The sequence below is a fragment of the Bubalus bubalis genome, chromosome 6, assembly GCF_019923935.1.
Source record: "Bubalus bubalis isolate 160015118507 breed Murrah chromosome 6, NDDB_SH_1, whole genome shotgun sequence".
NCBI classification, from domain to species: domain Eukaryota; kingdom Metazoa; phylum Chordata; class Mammalia; order Artiodactyla; family Bovidae; genus Bubalus; species Bubalus bubalis.
In genome coordinates this window covers 13,674,056-13,695,864 of record NC_059162.1, presented here as the reverse complement: position 1 = coordinate 13,695,864, position 21,809 = coordinate 13,674,056, and positions in this window count along the sequence as shown.

Here is a 21,809-nt window from a genome sequence, read left to right as displayed (position 1 = left end):
AAAGATCATACACCATGACCAAGTGGGCTTTATCCCAGGGATGCAAGGATTCCTCAATATCCACAAATCAATGTAATACACCACATTAACAAATTGAAAAATAAAAGTCATATGATTATCTCAATAGATGCAGAAAAAGCCTTTGACAAAATTCAACATCCATTTATGATGAAAACCCTCCAGAAAGCAGGAATAGAAGGAATATACCTCAACATAAGAAAAGCTATATATGACAAAACCACAGCAAACATTATCCTCAATGGTGAAACATTGAAAGCATTTCCCCTCAAGTCAGGAACAAGACAAGGGTGCCCACTTTCACCATTACTATTCAACATAGTTTTGGAAGTTTTGGCCACAGCAATCAAAGCAGAAAAAGAAATAAAAGGAATCCAAACTGGAAAAGAAGAAGTAAAAATCTCACTGTTTGCAGATGACATGATCCTCTACATAGAAAATCCTAAAGACTCCACCAGAAAATTACTAGAACTAATCAATGACTATAGTAAAGTTGCAGGCTATAAAATCAATACACAGAAATCCCTTGCATTCCTATACACTAATAATGAGAAAACAGAAAGAGAAATTAAGGAAACAATTCCATTCACCAGTGCAACAAAAAGCATAAAATACTTAGGAATATATCTACCTAAAGAAACTAAAGACCTATATATAGAAAACTATAAAACACTGGCGAAAGAAATCAAAGAGGACACTAATAGATGGAGAAATACACCATGTTCATGGATTGGAAGAATCAATATAGTGAAAATGAGTATACTACTGAAAGCAATATATTGATTCAATGCAATCCCTATCAAGCTACCAACGGTATTCTTCACAGAGCTAGAACAAATAAATTTTAATTTTTTAATACTTATTATATTTTTTCTACATTTATTCCTTGTTTGCCTTTCCTACTGTTCTTTTCTCCTTGCAGTTAATCGTTAATGTATATAAATCTTCATCTACCACTATTTAGCTTTGTATATCTATTTCTTCTTTTCTTTTCTTTCAACATATTTGTTAGTTTTGTTTTCATTGCTTTATTCCCTACTTGGCACCTTGCTTTATTTTTGTTTTCCAATTTGTGCTTTAGTTAGTTTTGTTATTAACTAGTAAATAAAAAATTTAATTTCCTTTGTTTGCTGTCAATCTACTGTACCTTATTTTTGTTAGACTGTTTTGATTTTGCTCATGGGTGTATATGCATATATTCCATTATTTTAATTATTATTTGCCTGATTTGTAACTGCCATTTGCCTGGGGTTCATCTTTGGTTTCTTTTTTTTTGGATATTTGTTTTAATCTCACTTAATGCCATAGGAAACCACGTGTGGAATCTTTGTTCCTGACCAGAGATCAAGCCCTGAGACTTCAGAGTGGGAGCACTGACTCAAAGACCCTAGACTATCAGAGAACTAACCCTAGGGAGTATCAAATAGTGAGAACTCACACAAAGGAAACCACTTGAATACAAGACCTGGCATCATCCAACCACCAGTAGCACCCTGTGCAGGATGCATCATCTAAACAACAAACAAAACAAAAATACAAACCTGTCATCAGCAGACAGGATTATCACCTCACTCAGCCTTGCCAATCAGAGGAAAAACAAACAAACAAACAAAAACTCAGCACATATCTCACTCTATATGAAGCTTACACAAGCCACTGGACCAACCTTAGGAGGGCAGAAACCAAAAGGAAGAAAGAATTCAACCTTGAAGACTGGGAAAAGAAGACCTCAAACACAATAAGTTAAAAAAATAATGAAAAGGCAGAGAAATACTACACAAATGAAGGAACAAACTAGAAAAACAAAAGTCCAAATAAATGAAGAGGAAATAAGAAAATTACCTGAAAAAGAATTCAGAATAATCTTAGTAAAGATGATCAAAAACCTTGAAAAAAAAGTGGAGAAAATGCAAGAATCAATTAAAAAAGATCTAGAAGGATTAAAGGATAAATATACAGAGATAAACAACAGAATTACTGAAATGAAAAATACTCTAGAAGCAATCAATAGCAGAATATCTGAAGCAGAAGAACGAATCAGTAAGCTGGAAGATAAAATGATGGACATAACTTCTGAAGAGCAGAATAAAGTAAAAAGAATAAAAAGAACTGAAGATAGTCTCAGGGACCTCTAGGACCATATCAAATGCACCAACGTTTGAATTATAGGGGTCCCAGAAGAAGAGAAAAAGAAAGGGTATGAGAAAACTTTTGAAGAGATAATAGTTGAAAATTTCCCCAACATGGAAAAGGAAATAGTCAATAAAGTCCAAGAGGCACAAACAGTCCCATACAGGATAAACCCAAGGAGAAACATGCCAAGATACATACTAATCAAAATAACAAAGACTAAACACAAGGAAAAAAAAATTAAAAGCAGCAAGGGAGAAGCAACAAGTAACATACAAAGGAAACTCCATATGCTTAACAGCTGATCTTTCAGCATAAACTCTGCCGGCCAGAAGGGAATGGCAGGATATATTTAAAGTACTGAAAGGGAAAAATCTACAACCAAAATTACTGTACCTGGCAAGGATCTCATTCAAAATTGATGGAGAAATAACAAGCTTTTCAGACAAGCAAACGTTAACAGCTTTCAGTACCACCAAACCAGTTTTACAACAAAAGTTAAAGGGACTTACTTATATAGTCAAGAAACATAACAGAAGAAAAAAGATCTACAAAATCACCCCCAAACAATTAAGAAAATGGCAATAGGAACATATGTATCAATAATTACTTTAAATGTAAATGGATTAAATGCTTCAACCAAAAGACACAGACTGGCTGAAACAAAAACAAGACCCATATATATGCTGTCTACAAGAAACCCATTTTAGATCTAAAGACACATATAGACTGGAAGTGAGAGGATGGAAAATTATATTCCATGCAAATGGGAAGCAAAAGAAAGCTGGAGTAGCAATACTTATATCAGACAAAATGGACCTTAAAATAAAGAAGATTAGAAGAGACAAGGAGAGACACTACATAATGATCAAGGGATCAATCCAAGAAGGAGACATAACAATTGTAAATATCTATGCACCCAACATAGAAGCACCTCAATTCATAAGACAAGCACTAACAGACATAAAAGGGGAAATGGACAGTAACACAATAATACTAGGAGACTTTTTAACACCCCACTCACACCAATGGACAGATCATCAAAAAAGAAAATTAATAAGGATGTCTCAAATAAGGAAGTCTCAAATTAACTTCCTCAAATAAGGAAGTTAGATAAGATAGACCTCATTGATATCTTCAGGACATTCCATCAAAATGCAGAAGAATACACCTTCTTCTCAAGTGCACGTGGAACATTTTCCAGGATAGACCATGTCTTGGGTCACAAATCAAACCTCAGTAAGAAAATTGAAACTGTATCAAGCATCTTTTCTGACCACAATGCTATGAGACTAGATATCGATTACAAGAAAAAAAAACTGTAAGAAACACAAACACATGGAGATTAAACAACATGTTTCTAAACAACCAACAGGTTACTGAAGAAATAGAAAGGGAAATAAAAAAATTTCTAGAAACAAATGACAATGAAAACATGACAACTTAAAACCTATGGGATGCAGCAAAAGCAGTTCTAAGAGGGAAGTTTATAGCAATACAATCCTACCTCAAGAAACTAGAAAAACATCGAATAAACAACTTAACTTTACACCTAAAACAACTCGAAAAAGAAGAACAAAAAATCCCCAAAATTAGTAGAAGGAAAGAAATAATAAATATCTGAGCAGAAATAAATGAAAAAGAAATGAAAGAAAATAGTGAAGAGGAATAAAACTAAAAGCTGGTTCTTTGAGAAGATAAACAAAATTGACAAAGAGAGGAGAATCAAATAAACACATTAGAAATGAAAAAGGAGAAGTTACAGTAGACAATGCAGAAATACAAAGGATTATAAGAGACTATTATGAACAGTTCAGTTCAGTCGCTCAGTCGTGTCTGACTCTTTGTGAGCCCATGGACTGCAGCATGCCAGGCCTCCCTGTCCATCATCAACTCTTGGAGTCTACCCAAACTCATGTCCATTGAGTCCATGACGCCATCCAACCATCTCATTCTCTGTTGTCCCCTTCTTCTCCTGCCTTCAATCTTTCCCAGCATCAAGGTCTTTTCCAATGAGTCAGCTCTTTGCATCAGGTGGCCAAAGTATCAGAGTTTCAGCTTCAACATCAGTCCTTCCAGTGAACACTCAGGACTGATATCCTTTAGGAAGGACTGGTTGGATCTCCTTGCAGTCCAAGGGACTCTCAAGAGTCTTCTCCAACACCACACGTCAAAAGCATCAATTCCTTGGCACTCAGCTTTCTTTAGAGTCCAACTCTCACATCCATACATGAGTACTGGAAAAACCATAGCCTTGACTAGATGGACGTTTGTTGGCAAAGTAATGTCTCTGCTTTTTAATATCCTGACTATTTTGGTCATAACTTTCCTTTCAAGGAGTAAGCGTCTTTTCATTTCATGGCTGCAGTCATCATCTGCAGTGATTTTGGAGCCCCCCAAAATAAAGTCTGTCACCGTTTCCATTGTTTCCCCATCTATTTGCCATGAAGTGATGGGGCCGGATGCCATGATCTTAGTTTTCTGAATGTTGAGCTTTAAGCCAACTTTTTCATTTTCCTCTCTCACTTTCATCAAGAGGCTCTTTAGTTCTTCTTCACTTTCTACCATAAGGGTGGTGTCATTTGCATATCTGAGGTTATTGATATTTCTCCTGGCAATGTTGATTCCAGCTTGTGCTTCATCCAGCCCAGCGTTTCTCATGATGTACTCTGCATATAAGTTAAATAAGCAGGGTGACAATACACAGCCTTGATGTACTCCCTTTCCTATTTGGAACCAGGCTGTTCGTCCATGTCCAGTTCTAACTGTTGCTTCCTGATCTGCATACAGATTTCTCAAGAGGCAGGTCAACGACTATCTGGCAATAAAATGGATAACTTGGAAGAAATGGACAGATTCTTAGAAAAGCTCAATATTCCAAGACTGAACTAGGAAGAAATAGAAATTATGAACAACCCAATTACAAGCACTGAAATTGAAGCTGAAAAATCTCCCAAAAAATAAAAGCCCAGGACCAGATGCCTTCACAGGAGAATTCTATCAAACATTTAGAGAAGAGCTAATGCCTATGCTTCTAAAACTCTTTCAAAAAATTGCAGAGGAAGGAACACTTCTAAACTCATTCTACGAGGCCACCATCACCCTGATACCAAAACCAGACAAGGACAACACAAGAAAAGAAAACTACAGGCCAATATCACTGGTGAACATGGATGCAAAACTCCTCAACAAAATTTTAGAAAGCAGAATTCTGCAACACATAAAAAAGCTTATACACCATGATCAAGTTGGGTTTATTTCAGGGATGCAAAGATTCTTCAATATATGGAAATCAATCAATGTGATATACCATATCAACAAACTGAAAGATAAAAACCATATGATAATCTAAGTAGAGGCAGAAAAAGCCTTTGCAAAATCCAGCACCCATTTATGATTAAAACTCTTCAAAAACGGGCATAGAAGGAACCTACCTAAACATAGTAAAGACCATATATGATAAGCCTACAGCAAACATTATTCTCAATGGTGAAAACCTGAAAGCATTCCCCCTAAGATCAGGAACAAGACAATGGTGTCCACTTTTGCCACTATTATTCAACAGAGTTCTGGAAGTCCTAGTTACAGAAATAAGAGAAGAAAAAGAAATAAAAAGAATCCAGATCAGAAAAGAAGAAGTAAAGCTCTCACTGTTTGCAGATGACATGATACTGTACATAGAAAACCCTAAAGATAGTAATAGAAAATTACTAGAACTAATCAGTGAATTTAGCAAAGTGGTAGGATACAAAATCAACACACAGAAATCATTTGTATTTCTATATACTAACAATGAAAAATCAGAAAGAGAAATTAAGGAATCAATCCCATTCACCAATGCAACAAGAAGAATTAAACATGTAGGAATAAACTCACCTAAGGAGACAAAAGAACTGTACACAGAAGATAATAAGACACTGATGAAAGAAATCAAAGATAACATAAACAGATGAAGAGATAGTCCATGTTCCTGGGTAAGAAGAATCAATATTGTGAAAATGACTATACTACCAAATGCAATCTACAGATTTAATGCTATCACTATCAAATTACCAAAGGTATTTTTCACAGAACTAGAACATGAAATTTCACGATTCATATGGAAACACAAAAGGCCCTGAATAGCCAAAACAGACTTGAGAAAGAAGAATGGAACTGGAGGAATCAAGCTTCCTGACTCCAGGTTATATTACAAAGCTACAGGCATCAAGATAGTATGGTACTGGCACAAAAACAGAAATATAGACCAATGGAACAAGGTAGAAAGCCCAGAAATAAACCCATGCACCTATGGGTACCTTATTTTTGACAAAAGAAGCAAGAATATACAATGGGGCAAAGACAGTCTCTTCAATAAATGGTGCTGGGAAAACTGGACAGCTACATGTAAAAGGATGAAATTAGAACACTTCCTAACACCACACAGAAAGAAACTCAAAATGGATTAAAGACCTAAATGTAAGACCAGAAACTATAAAACTCTTAGAGGAAAACATAGGCAGAATACTCAATGACATAAATCAAAGCAAGATCCTCTATGACCCACCTCCTAGAGTAACAGAAATAAAAACAAAAGTAAACAAGTGGGACCTGATTAAACTTAAAAGCTTTTGCACAGCAAAGGAAACTATAAGCAAGGTGAAAAGACAGCCCTCAGAATGGGAGAAAATAATAGCAAATGAAACAACTGACAAAAGATTAATTTCCAAAATACACAAGTAGCACATACAGCTCAATGCCAGAAAAGCAGACAACCCAATCAAAATGTGTGAAAAAGACCTAAACAGACATTTCTCCAAAGAAAACATACAGATGGCTAACAAACGCATGAAAAGATGCTCAACATCACTCATTATTAGAGAAGTGCAAATCAAAACTACAATGAGATATCACCTCACACCGGTCAGAATGGCCATCCTCAAAATGTTTACAAACAATAAATGCTGGAGAGGGTGTGGAGAAAAGGAAATGCTCTTGCACTGTTGGTGGGAATGTAAATTGATACAGCCACTAAGGAAGACAGTATGGAGATTCCTTAAAAAACTAGGAATAAAACCACCATTTGACCCAGTGATCCCACTCTTAGGCATATATCCCAAAGAAACCAAAATTGAAAAAGACACATGTATCCCATTATTTGTTGCAGCACTATTTACAATAAATAGAATATGGAAGCAACCTAGACGTCCATCGGCAGGTGAATGGATAAAGAAGTTGTGGTACATATATACAACGGAATATTACTCAGCCATAAAAAGGAATGCAGTTGAGTCAGTTCTAATGAGGTGGATGAAACTAGAACCTATTATACAGAGTGAAATGAGTCAGAAACAGAAAGATAAATATAGTATTCTAATGCACATATATGGAATCTAGAAAAATGGTACTGAAGAATTTATTTACAGGGCAGCAAGATTGCTGGGAGAAATATCAATAACCTCAGATATGCAGATGACACCACCCTTATGGCAGAAAGTGAAGAGGAACTAAAAAGCCTTTTGATGAAAGTGAAAAAGGAGAGTGAAAAAATTGGCTTCAAGCTCAACATTCAGAAAACGAAGATCATGGCATCTGGTCCCATCACTTCATGCGAAATAGATGGGGGAACAGTGGAAACAGTGTCAGACTTTATCTTTTTGGGTCCAAAATCACTGCAGATGGTGATTGCAGCCATGAAATTAAAAGACGCTTACTCTTTGGAAGGAAAGTTATGACCAACCTAGATAGCATATTCAAAAGCAGAGACATTACTTTGCCAACAAAGGTCTGTTTAGTCAAGGCTATGGTTCTTCCAGTGGTCATGTATGGATGTGAGAGTTGGACTACGAAGAAAGCTGAGCACCGAAGAATTGATGCTTTTGAACTGTGGTGTTGGAGAAGAGTCCCTTGGACTGCAAGGAGATCCAACCAGTCCATTCTAAAGGAGATCAGCCCTGGGTGTTCCTTGGAAGGAATGATGCTAAAGCTGAAACTCCAGTACTTTGGCCACCTCATGCGAAGAGTTGACTCATTGGAAAAGGCTCTGATTCTGGGAGGGATTGGGGGCAGGAGGAAAAGGGAACAGCAGAGGATGAGATGGCTGGATGGCATCACTGACTTGATGGACGTGAGTCTGAGTGAACTCTGGGAGATGGTGTTGGACAGGGAGGCCTGGCGTGCTGCAATTCATGGGGTCGCAAAGAGTCGGACACGACTGAGTGACTGAACTGAACTGAACTGACTGAATGGAGAAATAAACATGGAGAACAGACTTATGGACTTGGGGAGAGGGTGAGATATATGGAAAGAGTAACATAGAAACTTACATTACCATATGTAAAACAGGTAGCCAATGGGAATTTGCTGTATGGCTCAGGAAACTCAAACAGGGGCTCTGTATCAGCCTAGAGGGGGTGGGTTGGGGAGGGAGATGGGAGGGAGGTTCAGAAGGAGGGGAGAGAGGTATACCTATGGCTGATTCATGTTGAGATTTGACAGAAAACAGTAAAATTCTGTAAAAAAAAAAATGATCCTTCAATAAAAAAAGTAGAACAAGGACACGATCATGCAGAATGTGAAGTCTGTTGTGATGATGCTGTTGACAATGGTATTGAAGAAGCATGGAAAAGTGATGGAGGAGATGGAGAAACTTTTCAGCATGTGGATACAGGATCGACATCAGCGTCAAGTCCTCCTCAGCTTAATGCTGCATCGAAGGAAAGGTGAAAGTCTTCATGAAGACTTGAAGAAGAAATACAGCGAAGAACCTGAGGGTACATTTTTAATGCCAGCCATAGCTGGTTTCATTGGTTTAAGGCTAGAGTCGACCTTCACAATGTAACAGTAAGTGGTGAGGCAGTGAGTGCAAGTACGGCAGCTTCCACCTTCTTATTGTAATCTCGTATGGCAGAGGCAGAGATACAGCTCTCTAGTATTTCTTCCTAGAAGGGCAATAATCTCATGAGGAAGGCCCACTCTCTTGACCTCATTCAGCCCTAATTACCTTCCCAAAGTCCCATCTCCAAAGATCATCACGTTGGAAGTTAGGACGTCAACATCTGATTTTAGGGGAACACAAACATTCAGTACACAATACTGTTTCTATCAAGATTCAGCAATTTTTCTTGAATTGAATTTTTTCTCAGGTTTCAGAAAATCATTGGTAATTTCCAGCATTCTGAAAAGTTCTCTAAAAAGTTAGTTTTTTCATTATTTTTATGGAGAAAAGAGGTCATCTGTACTCTGATATTTTCTACACTTCATATTTTTTGAAAGTGAAAGTGAAAGTCACTCAGTCGAATCCAACTCTTTGCGACTCCATGGACTATATAGTCCATGGAATTCTTCAGGCCAGGATACTGGAGTGGGTTAGCCTTTCCCTTCTCCAGGGGATCTTCCCAACTGGGGATCGAACCCAGGTCTCCCACATCACATTTTTAAAAGAATTCCAAAAAACAGATAAAACTGACATACAACATTGTATAGGTGTAAAACACGTAGATTTGATACATTTATATATTATGATATAATTACCACTGTCACTTTATCTAACAGCTCTCAGTTCAGTTCAGTTCAGTCGCTCAGTCATGTCTGACTCTTTGTGACCCCATGGACTGCAGCATGCTAGGCTTCCCTGTCCATCAGCGACTCCTGGAGCTTACTCAAACTCATGTCCATTGAGTCGGTGATACCATCCAGCCATCTCATCCTCTATTGTCCCCTTACCCTTCTGCCTTCAATCTTTTCCAGCATCAGGGTCTTTTCCAATGAGTCAGTTCTTTGCATCAGGTGGCCACAGTATTGGAGATTCAGCTTCAGCATCTCTTCCAATGAATATTCAAGACTGATTTCCTTTAGAATGGACTGGTTGGATCTCTTTGCAGTCCAAGGGACTCTCAAGAGTCTTCTCCAACACCACAGTTTAAAAGCATCAATTCTTCAGCGTTCAGCTTTCTTTATAGTTCAACTCTCACATCCATACATGACTACTTTTTTCCACATAGGTTTTACCGGATGGACGGTTGTTGGCAAAGTAATGTCTCTGCTTTTTAATATGCTGTCTAGGTTGGTCATAGCTTTTCTTCCAAGGAGCAAGTGTCTTTTAATTTCATGGCTGCAGTCACCATCTGCAGTGATTTTGGAGCCCAGAAAAATAGTGTCTTACTGTTTCCATCGTTTCCCCATCTATTTGCCATGAAGAGATGTCATCTTATTTTCTGAATGTTGAGTTTTAATTATTTCTTTTTTATGGTGAGAATATGCAAGATCTAGTCTCTTAGCTTTTTAAAGTATATAATGCGGCATTACTGACTATAGTCATTATGCTCTGCATTAGATCTCCAGAATTTATTCATCTGCAATTCAGTTGCAATTTCATACCCATTAACAATATCCCCTGCCTACCCCAGCCTCTGATAATCACCATTACACTATCTGTTTCTATGAGTTTGACTTTTTTAGATTCCACATATAAGTGATGTAAATGATATCATACAATATTTGTCTTTCTCTGTGGGCTTATTTTACTAAGTGTAATGTCTTCAAGGTCCATCCTTGTCACAAAGGGCAGAAAAAATTTTCTTTTTCTCATGGCTGAGTAATATTTCACTGTGTATATATAAGTCACATCTTCTTTACTTATTCATCTATTCATGGATACTCAAGTTGTCTCCATAGCTTGGTACTGTGGATAATGCTGCAATACACATGGGAGTACAGGTACCTTTTTGGTATCTGATTTTCATTTCCTTTGGATAGCAAATAGGATTGCTGGACCATATAGTAGTAGTAGTAGTATATAGTTGCTGAATTTTTAATTAAAAACCTTTTTTGAGGTGCCTTTGTACTGTTTTCTATAGTGGCTGAACAAACTGTACATGTTGAATTATTAGTTATTTCCTAATTACAGCTAAAGTTTTAAAATATTTGTGTACTTCTTCTTGAATGACCCCCTGAAGCCACCCTTCATTCTGTTACTGTTTTCTAAAGCTTTAGCTCTATCTGCTTTAATAAAAAGTAAATATAACTTTAAAAAAATTAAAAAAAATTTACTTTTTAATTGAAGAATAATTGCTTTACAGAATTTTTTTTTTTCTCAAACGTATAACTTTTCAAAAAGTGAATAGTTGTTTGGTTGTAGAGGAGGAGGGATGGAGGAAAGAATGGGTAGTGAGGGCCAGCGGACTGTCACTCTGCATGTGCTGCTGTCTGCTTTGAGGGAGCACAGACTGGAGTCCAGATGCCTTGCTTGAAGCTACGCGGTGGGCTGGAGAGGGGCCATGGTGTTGGGAGATTTTTTCAGAGTTCATTGTCAGGAATTCAGACTCTGGACCTTGGTTGGCTGTGTGGCCTTTATAGGTCACTTAATGACTCTAGATTCAGGCTTCACATCTGAAAAATGCATTTTATAGGCAGTGCCCTGACCACATTGAGTGTATGGTCTTGGAGTCAGTCCTGCAGAACCAGCGTCTGGGTCGGAATAGCTAAGGGAGAAGCCTCAATAGGGAGGAGAAGAAGACACTGTCTGAAAGTTAGAAAGATGGTGCTGCTCCCCTAGGGCTTTCCTGGTGGCTCAGATGGTAAAGAGTCTGTCTGCAATGTGGGGGACTGGGGTTTGATGCCTGGGTCGGGAAGATCCCCTGAGAAGGGAATGGCAACCCACTCCAGTGTTCTTTCCTGGAGAATTCCATGGACAGAGGAGCCTGGTGGGCTACAGTCCAGCTAGGGTGTGGGATGTGATAGTTCTCAGATGTTGTGGGGTATTCAGTCTGGGAAGAAGAAACCGGAGCCTGAGCCTCAGTGAGTGGGAGTGAGTCTGAGGCAGCTGAGGTTGTGCCCAGGAGGGGAATGTAGACATCTCTCCCTGCCTCTCTGTGAAAGCAGAAGCAGGGCCGGCAGAGGCTTAAGGGGAAATGGTGGGTGTGATGCAGACAAGGGCCCATTAGATCCTGTGGGGTCTGGCTTTGTCCTGTGTGCAGGGAGCTGCCCAGCACTAGTGGCAGCAGGAAAGCCATAAGGATGCAAGCAATAGGTAAATGCCTACATTTGCATTGGGGATGTAGAGAGTTGGCACTTCCCCCAAAGAGCTTTGCTCTTTTGTTCAGAGCTTCTTTCATATACCACTGAGGGTTGAAGTTTATGGAAAATCCAAAAGGAAATTTGACTCATTAAACTGTGTAGACAGAGGGGTGCCCAAAGCAGGAGAGGCCTAGCCCACTCTGGCTATCATTGGGTGACTTCTGTGTTTGACCATAGGCTGATATTGATGAGCAGGACTGGGCTGAGTTGTTACTCCAGGGAAGCAAGGAAAGGTATGTGAGAACTCCAACCTGACTGTGACTCCATGGAGTAGGATCTGCACAGCACCTTGGCAGGCACATGTTTATACATCCATCCTAAAATTATTTATTGACTGTGTAACTGTTTGTGCTGGAGATAAGATAAAAGGGTTCTCTCTAGACCAACAGGCCTGTCTTCCCAGAACTAACCTGCTGAGTAGTGGTCAAGGACGAAATACTTTGTAAACCCCACCCTGGGGTGAGAAGAGTTGTATAAAGGGCTCCCAGGGCTTTTCCTCTCTTTCTGCTCCTTCTAGATATTTACTCTGCAGCTGCACAGGCTGGCAGGCAGCCTGTGATGGAGCCCTGCTCAGAAGACACCCATCTATGCTGGGCTTCCAGGCTCCTGGGATTCACCAGCCTCCTCCTCAGTGAGTGGTCGGGGTTCTGGGAAGGGAAGGCCTCTGGGTGGAGCATGAGGCAGGGTCTCCTTTCCACATATCTTGTCTTAGGTGAACATAAAGACAAAAGAGCTCTGTAATTATTTAGCAAATGCAGTGCATTTGGTTTAGAGTCTCAGGAGAGACTGGTGAGCCTGGGACCCCTGAGCTCAAGCAGCCTTGACTGCATCAGGGAACCATTTCCAGGGAGGTGAGGCTGCTCCTGCTGCAGTAACCTGGAAGCCAGGAGAGCTTCCCTGGGGTTCTGGGGTGAGGCAGGGAGATAAAGAGCATGACTCCTTGGGGCAGAGGGCAAGGGAAAAGGCTCTTCCTGGTTTGGACTCAGGGGAACTGACAGCCTGTGCAGCTGTCCTATGGAGGAGGGGGCTGACTAAGCCCCCAGTCTGAGCTGGAGGAAGCAATTCTAGTCCAAGTTTCTTGGGACTTTTCCATTAAAAAAGGAGGGTGACCACACACTCCCCACCCAGGTTAAGGGCTCAGCTGTTAGCAGATCTTCACAAAGTAGAGGGTCCTTGAAGGTCTATCTTTTATCTTAACAGAGCTCATGAAATTTGCCTTCCATCTCAGTGTCAGCTTTCATGAAAATTAAAAAAAAAAAATTACCATTGCCTTCTCCACAGCCTGTCACTAACTGACCCTAACTGGTTTGAAGAACAATTATGATATGACACCCACACAGTTATTGAGCACCTGACCGGCCTATTCAAGGGTCTCTATACCCCTTCCTCAAAAACTGACCTCACACTTTTAATATTGGATAGTTATAAAAAAAAAATTACCTTTAGGAAAAGCAAATACTCTAGGAAGATGCCCTCTATAGATGTAAAACACAGTTTTAGGACAAAACTCTGAAAATAAAGGACATGCCTATCATTCAGAAATGACTGAACAAGATGGACAGTATCTGTACTGTGGAGCATTATAAAACCTTAAAAAAATGCATGTACCAATTGGTTGGAAGGTATTTCCGATTTCCATAAAGTCAGATGCACATATCTACATCAGTAAGATACAGAGAGCTGTATTTAATAAAACCCTAATTTTGTAAAGGAAACAACAATCCTCAATATTTAAAGGAGTCTATTCTCCAAGCCAGGCTTCAGCAATATGTGAACCGTGAACTTCCAGATGTTCAAGCTGGTTTTAGGAAAGGCAGAGGAACCAGAGATCAAATTGCCAACATCCGCTGGATCATGGAAAAAGCAAGAGAATTCCAGAAAAGCATCTATTTCTGCTTTATTGACTATGCCAAAGCCTTTGACTGTGTGGATCACAATAAACTGTGGAAAATTCTGAAAGAGATGGGAATACCAGACCACCTGATCTGCCTCTTGAGAAATTTGTATGCAAGTCAGGAAGCAACAGTTAGAACTGGACATGGAACAACAGACTGGTTCCAAATAGGAAAAGGAGTTCGTCAAGGCTGTATATTGTCACCCTGTTTATTTAACTTCTATGCAGAGTACATCATGAGAAATGCTGGACTGGAAGAAACACAAACTGGAATCAAGATTGCCAGGAGAAATATCAGTAACCTCAGATATGCAGATGACACCACCCTTATGGCAGAAAGTGAAGAGGAACTAAAAAGCCTCTTGATGAAGGTGAAAGTGGAGAGTTAAAAAGTTGGCTTAAAGCTCAACATTCAGAAAACGAAGATCATGGCATCCGGTCCCATCACTTCATGGGAAATAGATGGAGAAACAGTGGAAACAGTGTCAGACTTTATTTTTTTGGGCTCCAAAATCACTGCAGATGGTGACTGCAGCCATGAAATTAAAAGACGCTTACTCCTTGGAAGGAAAGTTATGACCAACCTAGATAGCATATTCAAAAGCAGAGACATTACTTTGCCAACAAAGGTCTGTTTAGTCAAGGCTATGATTTTTCCTGTGATCATGTATGGATGTGAGAGTTGGACTGTGAAGAAGGCTGAGCACCGAAGAATTGATGCTTTTGAACTGTGGTGTTGGAGAAGACTCTTGAGAGTCCATTGGACTGCAAAGAGATCCAACCAGTCCATTCTGAAGGAGATCAGCCCTGGGATTTCTTTGGAAGGAATGATGCTAAAGCTGAAACTCCAGTACTTTGGCCACCTCATGCGAAGAGTTGACTCATTGGAAAAGACTCTGATGCTGGGAAGGATTGGGGGCAGGAGGAGAAGGGGACGGACAGAGGATGAGATGGCTGGATGGCATCACTGACTTGATGGACATGAGTCTGAGTGAACTCCGGGAGTTGGTGATGGACAGGGAGGCCTGGCGTGCTGTGATTCATGGGGTCGCAAAGAGTCGGACATGACTGAGCGACTGGTCTGATCTGATACACTGCATGTTTATAAGAGTGTGAAGAAAATGCAGAAGGAAACATTGTAGATTGCTAATGGGGGTTAAAATGGAGAAAAAGATTGGAGGTGGAGGACAGAAATTAGAGATGATGAAGAATTAAGCGAAAAGGGAACTGAAATGAAAACAAAGAATGTCCCCCCAAAGAATGTGTAAATGCCTGTGAATTTATGAAAAGTTATGTGTTTGCAACAGATAAAGAAATTAAGCAAAAATTAACAAAGAAAGTAAGGAGATATAGTAAATTAAAGGACTTCCCTGTAGCTCAAATGGTAAAGAATCTGCCTGCAATGCAGGAGACCAAGGTTTGATCCCTGAGTTGGGAAGATCCTCTGGAGAAGGTTATAGCAATCCACTCCAGTATTCTTGCCTGGAAAACCCCATGGACAGAGGAGCCTGGCGGGTTACAGTCCATGGGGTCGCAAAGAGTCAGATACGAACTGAGTGAGTAACACACACACATAGTAAATTAAGAATTCTGACGGAAGTTTTGAAAGCTTTTATTGTTACAATTCTTTGTTTCATTAATTCTTGCCGTTAAATGAACTATCAGGAAATTAAATGAAATTTCATGAATTAGAGAGTATTTGTAACTATTTGATTCAACACTGAGACTTGTAGTAAAGACTAGATTCCTTTTAACGAATAAAATATAGCTTTCTTCTCCAATGCTATTTAACTGGAAAAATATTTATATTCAATATTACAGTTTTCTCCACAGGCCCTGGAAGATTCACAAATTAGAAAGAGAGGGAAACAGAAAGTTAGACAAAGGGAGAAAAAGAGAGAGAAACAGTTTTAATTTCTTATTTTAAGATGAGACTATTTGCATCCAGAGAAGGAAAGTGACTTTCTCAAGGTCACACAGGATCTGGGGAGGAGTGGAATTCGTTGCCACCTTAGCCCCAGCCTTCTTGGTACCTAGTGAGATGGACACCTCCCATTGGAGGTTGGGCAGCCTGGGTGGACTGGAAGAGGAATCCCTGGAAGGGAATGTCCTTGCTGAATTGCTTTACACATTATTACCAAAAGGTGTGTGGGGATTGGCGGCTCACTTGCTGCCCCAAAGCCAACAAAACAGGTCAAGTTGGTGGAAAGGAAAGTTTGCTTTACTTCAGATACCAGCAACTGGGGCGGGGGCTGACATCTATCCGAAGGCTGACCCCCCACCATGCCTGGCAACCAGAGCTTTTATAGACAGAAGGAGGGGGCGACATGCAGAAACAGCACAGTGAGGTCTGACAGTTGTCTTCAAATCAGTCATCGGTGGTTTGACCTGCCATCACCTTGATGGTTTTAGGTACAGTTAATCTTCAGTTCCAGAGTCGGACACGACTGAGTGACTTCACTTTCACTTTTCACTTTCATGCATTGGAGAAGTAAATGCAACCCACTCCAGTGTTCTTGCCTGGAGAATCCCAGGGACGGCGGAGCCTGGTGGGCTGCCGTCTATGGGGTCGCACAGAGTCGATTTAGCAGCAGCAGTAGCAACAGCAGCAATCTTAGGTTCCAGGGTCGGTTTGTTTCCATTTCTTTGAGGCCAGTTCTCAGGACCGTGGCAGCTCATGTCATGGGTACAGTCTGGTCATCATGTAACTAACTTCTCCACCTGGGGTTTCAGTATAAGTCAGCTCACAGGATATGAGCTTAAAATATTATCTATAGTCCTTGCGAAGGAACTAAAGATCTTTGAGTATGCTTAATGACTACATTATTATTACTTGGTCTCCTTTGACTGTTTTCCTTTGTTTTCTGCATGTCTCATTTCTGATTAAGCATTCTTTGGCTAAAGTTTCCCACAGACAAAAGGCAGGCAGAGGATGTGGTGGGGGCAGGGGGTCAAGGACCATAGAGTTCTGTTCCATTTCAACATCAGTTGGGGTGGGTGGGGAGGGAGTGATTCTGTGGCTGAAGTATTTGTCTTTATCATTCTTAAAATCTTTAACTGTTTCCTGGGCAGAGGTTTGGAAGGAGAAATGGGAAAGGAAGCTTGAATGTGGGTTCAAGTCACACTATCATTTCCCAGAGATACCGAAGCTGCTGGTTAGGACAGTCCTTGTTCTATGGGACCCGCTCACCACAGCAATTGGAGCATTTACTCAATGTGTTCCTGTGTCTGCTGACAGGACCTGGAGAACAAATGGCCCGTGACATCGTGTATTCTAGACAGAGACACGGAGACAGAGTAGCCAGTACAGAAATGCAGTTGGATTTGATCACTAGTTGAGAGGGAACCGTTGTTTCTTAGTATGGTGATGTGGGAAGAGTCAGAGAATGTACACAATTTTATGTTGGTTGTTGAATTTTAAATTTTATATTATTGAAATATATTTTTTAACTCACCTCACTTACAACCACACCCTTTCTCAGTGTGGTTTATTTCCTTCTGCAGGATTAGATCTTTTGTAAATGACAGAGCTCTTGCTGCCTTCCTTCTCTAAGTTTTCTTCCATCTTTACCACAACTGGTGCTCAGAATCAGCTTCTGGGTGGCTCCTTCCTGTAGCCTGAGGGCTGAGCCTCCTCTCTCCCAGGTTCCCTTCTTTTCTGGCTGGACTGCTGTTTAACCCTCCGCTGGCCAGAAGTCCCTGCTCTGCTAACCGCTTTTAAGTTCTTGCTTCCCCTTTCTCAGGGGAGGAAAGTTGGAGGATGAGCCTCCAGAAGCTGCTCAGATTCTGGTGATGAGACAGCGGTGCTGGCAGGGGAGCCCCTGCGGAGGTCAGAAACGGGGTGGGGAGCTGGTGGGAGCTCCTGCAGGGGAGAAGCCCTGGGCTGGGAGCGGGGATCCCTGGTGCCAGGTGTGGCTCTGCCCTGCATGACCCAGGACAGGTTCACCCCCTGGGGCATCTTCTGCTCTGTGACAGGAGGGCCCTGGGCAGATCCTTTCTAAAGTCCCTCTAATGGTGATGTTCTGGGATTCAGTGCCTCCCCCCGACAGGCCTCTCCTGTGGGGACTTCAAGGCCTCTGCTGTGGCTCTTCATCCTGTCCTGTCCTATTCCTGCATCCTGACAGGAACTGCGAACAGGTGAGCCTGTTTAGGGCACCTTCAAAGAGAAGACCCCCAGCGGCCCTGTGGTCACTTCTCAGCCTTTCAAGGAGTGAGGGGGTGCTCCTCTTCAAGCCACTCTTGGGAATCCAGCCTGGCCCTCTGTTTTCTCTGCCTTTGCTCCTGGGAGGTGTCTCAGGACCCAGTGCGCTCAGACCACCTGCTGAAGGACATCACCTCTTTCTTCACAGTGTGTGAAAACTTGGTCTACAAACCACCCTCAGGAAAGCAAGCTACAGCTGTGCTGTTTAAAAACCGCTAATTAATGGCCTTGGCCAGACTCTTTCTGTTCCTGTCTGTTCAGCAGAAAATGACAACTTCTTTCTCCTTGTTTCCCTGGGGCTGACTCCCACTTAAAGCTTGAGGGGAAGTAAGACGAACATTGCTTGGTTAGAGTTACTGGTGAAAATCCCTTAGGAATGAGGCACACTGGAGACTGAAATGCTATATCCAAGTCCTAATGCACATATGCTTATGGAACAAGGACTGTTTCTTTCAGCTCCAGATTAAACAAATACTTATGATTAGAGCCCATGGTTGTACCAAAATTGTGTATTTTAAATGTGAGATTAATTCTAAATGTCTGACTGAGTGTGTTATTAAAGAATACTTCTATTTCTCTTATTAAAGAAGAGTAGAATAAAAAAATCACATCAGGAATGCTGAAATGAATTTAAAGACAGATATCCTGTGTTCACAGGGGTTTACAGTATTCATGGCAACATAAAGGCGTGGAAGGATACATATAATTAACAGTGCTTACTTTTGGGAAGAGGCACACTTAGAACTTTTACTCAACTCCATATTCCATGTAATAGGTTTTTATGAACACATGATGTCTTTATAATTACAAAGGAAAGGAAGGGATAATGCCCAAACCAAATAGAGTCAATAATATAAAAATTTTCAGCCCAAGCTTGGAGTAACATGTATCCTGTCCTTCCCTCCATCTTCCCTGCTGACCCTGGCAGCAGATATACTGAGGTACTTGGTGACGTGGGAGTCGACAGCGGCTGTGGATTCCAGCTGCTGTGGACACAGAATGAATTTCCTTTCAGTCTCTGGGCTTTGGTAAAGAAGGAGGCCCTGGCTGGACTCTGTCTCCCTATGGCTTCCAATGGGACTCACCCATGGGTGTCTGACTCTATGGAGCCCATCCCTGCACCCAGGAGGAGACCCCTGAGAGGGTCAGCTGGTGCAGAGGAAAGGGTCCACCCTGGGAAGTGGGAACATCTGGTTCTGACCCCAGGAGTGCCTGCTTAGGAGTCATCATCATAATAATGGGAGCAGCTCACATGTACGGAGCAATTATCAAACACTATGGTGTAAGCTTTCCTCTTGGTTTGTTTTTTCTTTTCTTTTTAAACTGAAGTACAGTTGATGTACATTGTATTAATTTCTGCTGTACAGCAAAGTGGTTAAGTTTTATAAATACATATCCCTGGTAGCTCAGCTGGTAAAGAATCCGCCTGCAATGCGGGAGACCTGGTTTTGATCCCGGGGTTGGGAAGATCCCCTGGAGAAGGAAAAGGCTAGGCACTCCAGTATTCTGGCCTGGAGAATTCCATGGGGTCTCAAAGAGTTGGACACGACTGAGCGACTTTCACTTCACGTACATATATATATACACATATACATTCTTTTTTGTATTTTTTTCCATTATGGGTTATCACAGGATATTGAATATGGTTTCCGGTATTATACAATAGGACCTTGCTGTTTATCCATTCTATGGACATCAATTCTATATATTATGTTAAAAAAAAACTTTTCCAATTCTCTGTCTATATATCCATTCAATGTAATAGTTTGCATCTGCTAATGCCAAACTCCCACTTCGTCTCTCCTCATTCTCCCCCTTAGCTACCACAGATCTGCTCTCTGTGTCCTGTGTGTCTGTGTCTGTTTGTAGATAAGTTCATTTGTGTCATATTTTAGATTCCACTTATAAGTGACATCATATGGTATTTGTCTTTCTCTTTCTAACTTAATTAGTAATTAAGTAATTAATTAGTAATTAAGTAATTAGTAACATAATCTCTATGTCCATCCATGTAGCTGCAAATGATGTTATTTCATTCTTTTCCTGGCTGAGTAGTATTCCATTGTGTGTATGGGCCACAGATTCTTGATCCGTTCCTCCATTGACGGACATTTAGGCTGTTTCCATGTTTTGGCTATTGTGAATAGTGCTGTTATGAATATAGGGGTGCATGTATCTTGGACAAAACTATAATTAAAAAACTTTTCTCTTCTTCAATTCTAATAATAATTCTATGATGGAAGTGCTGTTACTATTCCCATTTCACAGATGAGAAAGCTGAAGGCAGATAGGTTATATTTCTGTTCAAGTCCACACAGGATGGTCTTGACTCAAGCCTTGATGACTTTAACGTCCAAGCTTTGGCTGCTCTGATATCCTAATCACCTAGTTTCAAACCCAGGTAAATTTCCAGTGGATCAAAGATGTAAGCATAAATATTGAATCATAAAAGTACTAGAAGAAAAGAAGAGAGAATTAAGAACAAATTTTTGCAATATTTTTATGCAAGATATTAAAACAATAAGCCATAAAAGATTGATATATTTGATTCTATGAAAATAACAATTCACATGACAAATAGCCATAGAAAAAGCTGAAGAACAAACTGGAAAAAAAATTGTACCATTTATGTTAGCAATGACCTAGTTTTCTTAAAATATATCTGACTTCTACAAACTAATAGAAGAAAAATAAGTGTGGTTAAAGGACATTAGCAGACTGTTTACAGCTCACAGAAAAGGGCATACAATGACTTAAATATCTGAAATAATGAACTATACCATTTATATAAGAAATGCTCATTAAAATTGTAATGACATATAACTTTCCCTATTAATGGCAAATGGCAGCATGTTTCATCATTATACGTTGTCTATTGGTGGGAAACCTAAACATTATTGGTAGAAGTGTAGATAGGAACACTCTTTGGATGGTGATTTAACAGTATCCATCAAAAAAGTTCAGATGTACATGCTTCGACCTATTAGTAACACCAAAATCTTCTAGTAACAACTAAAAGATTAGTAACACCAAAATAACACACACCATGTGGGCAAAGACTCAAAGCCAAGGATGTTCACTGCAGCACTGTTTGTAGTGGAAAGAAACAACTTTATCCATGAGAAGCAGTCCAGAACATCTGCAGCCATTAAATGAGTGGCTTCTAAGCGTAGAGGCCCGGAGTGGGCTCTTGTGTGTGCTATTATGAGAAAAGGTGAGGAGCAGAACAGCATGTGCTGAGTGTGTTCATGTATGTGCAGATACACATTTGTGTTTGTAAATGCATAGACTGTCTTTGGATGGTACACAAAAAACAGGCAATAGTGCCAAACCGTGGGAAAGAGAACTGGGCAGTAAGAATCAGAGATGGGGGAGAAACTTTATTTTCAATCTTGACATCTTCTCCTTTTCTAACCATATGAAGTTATAATCTGCTTACAATAAAATAAATTAAAAAACCACTCAGTGTATCTGTGATGAAATTTCCTTATCCTTCAAATGGGGATAATC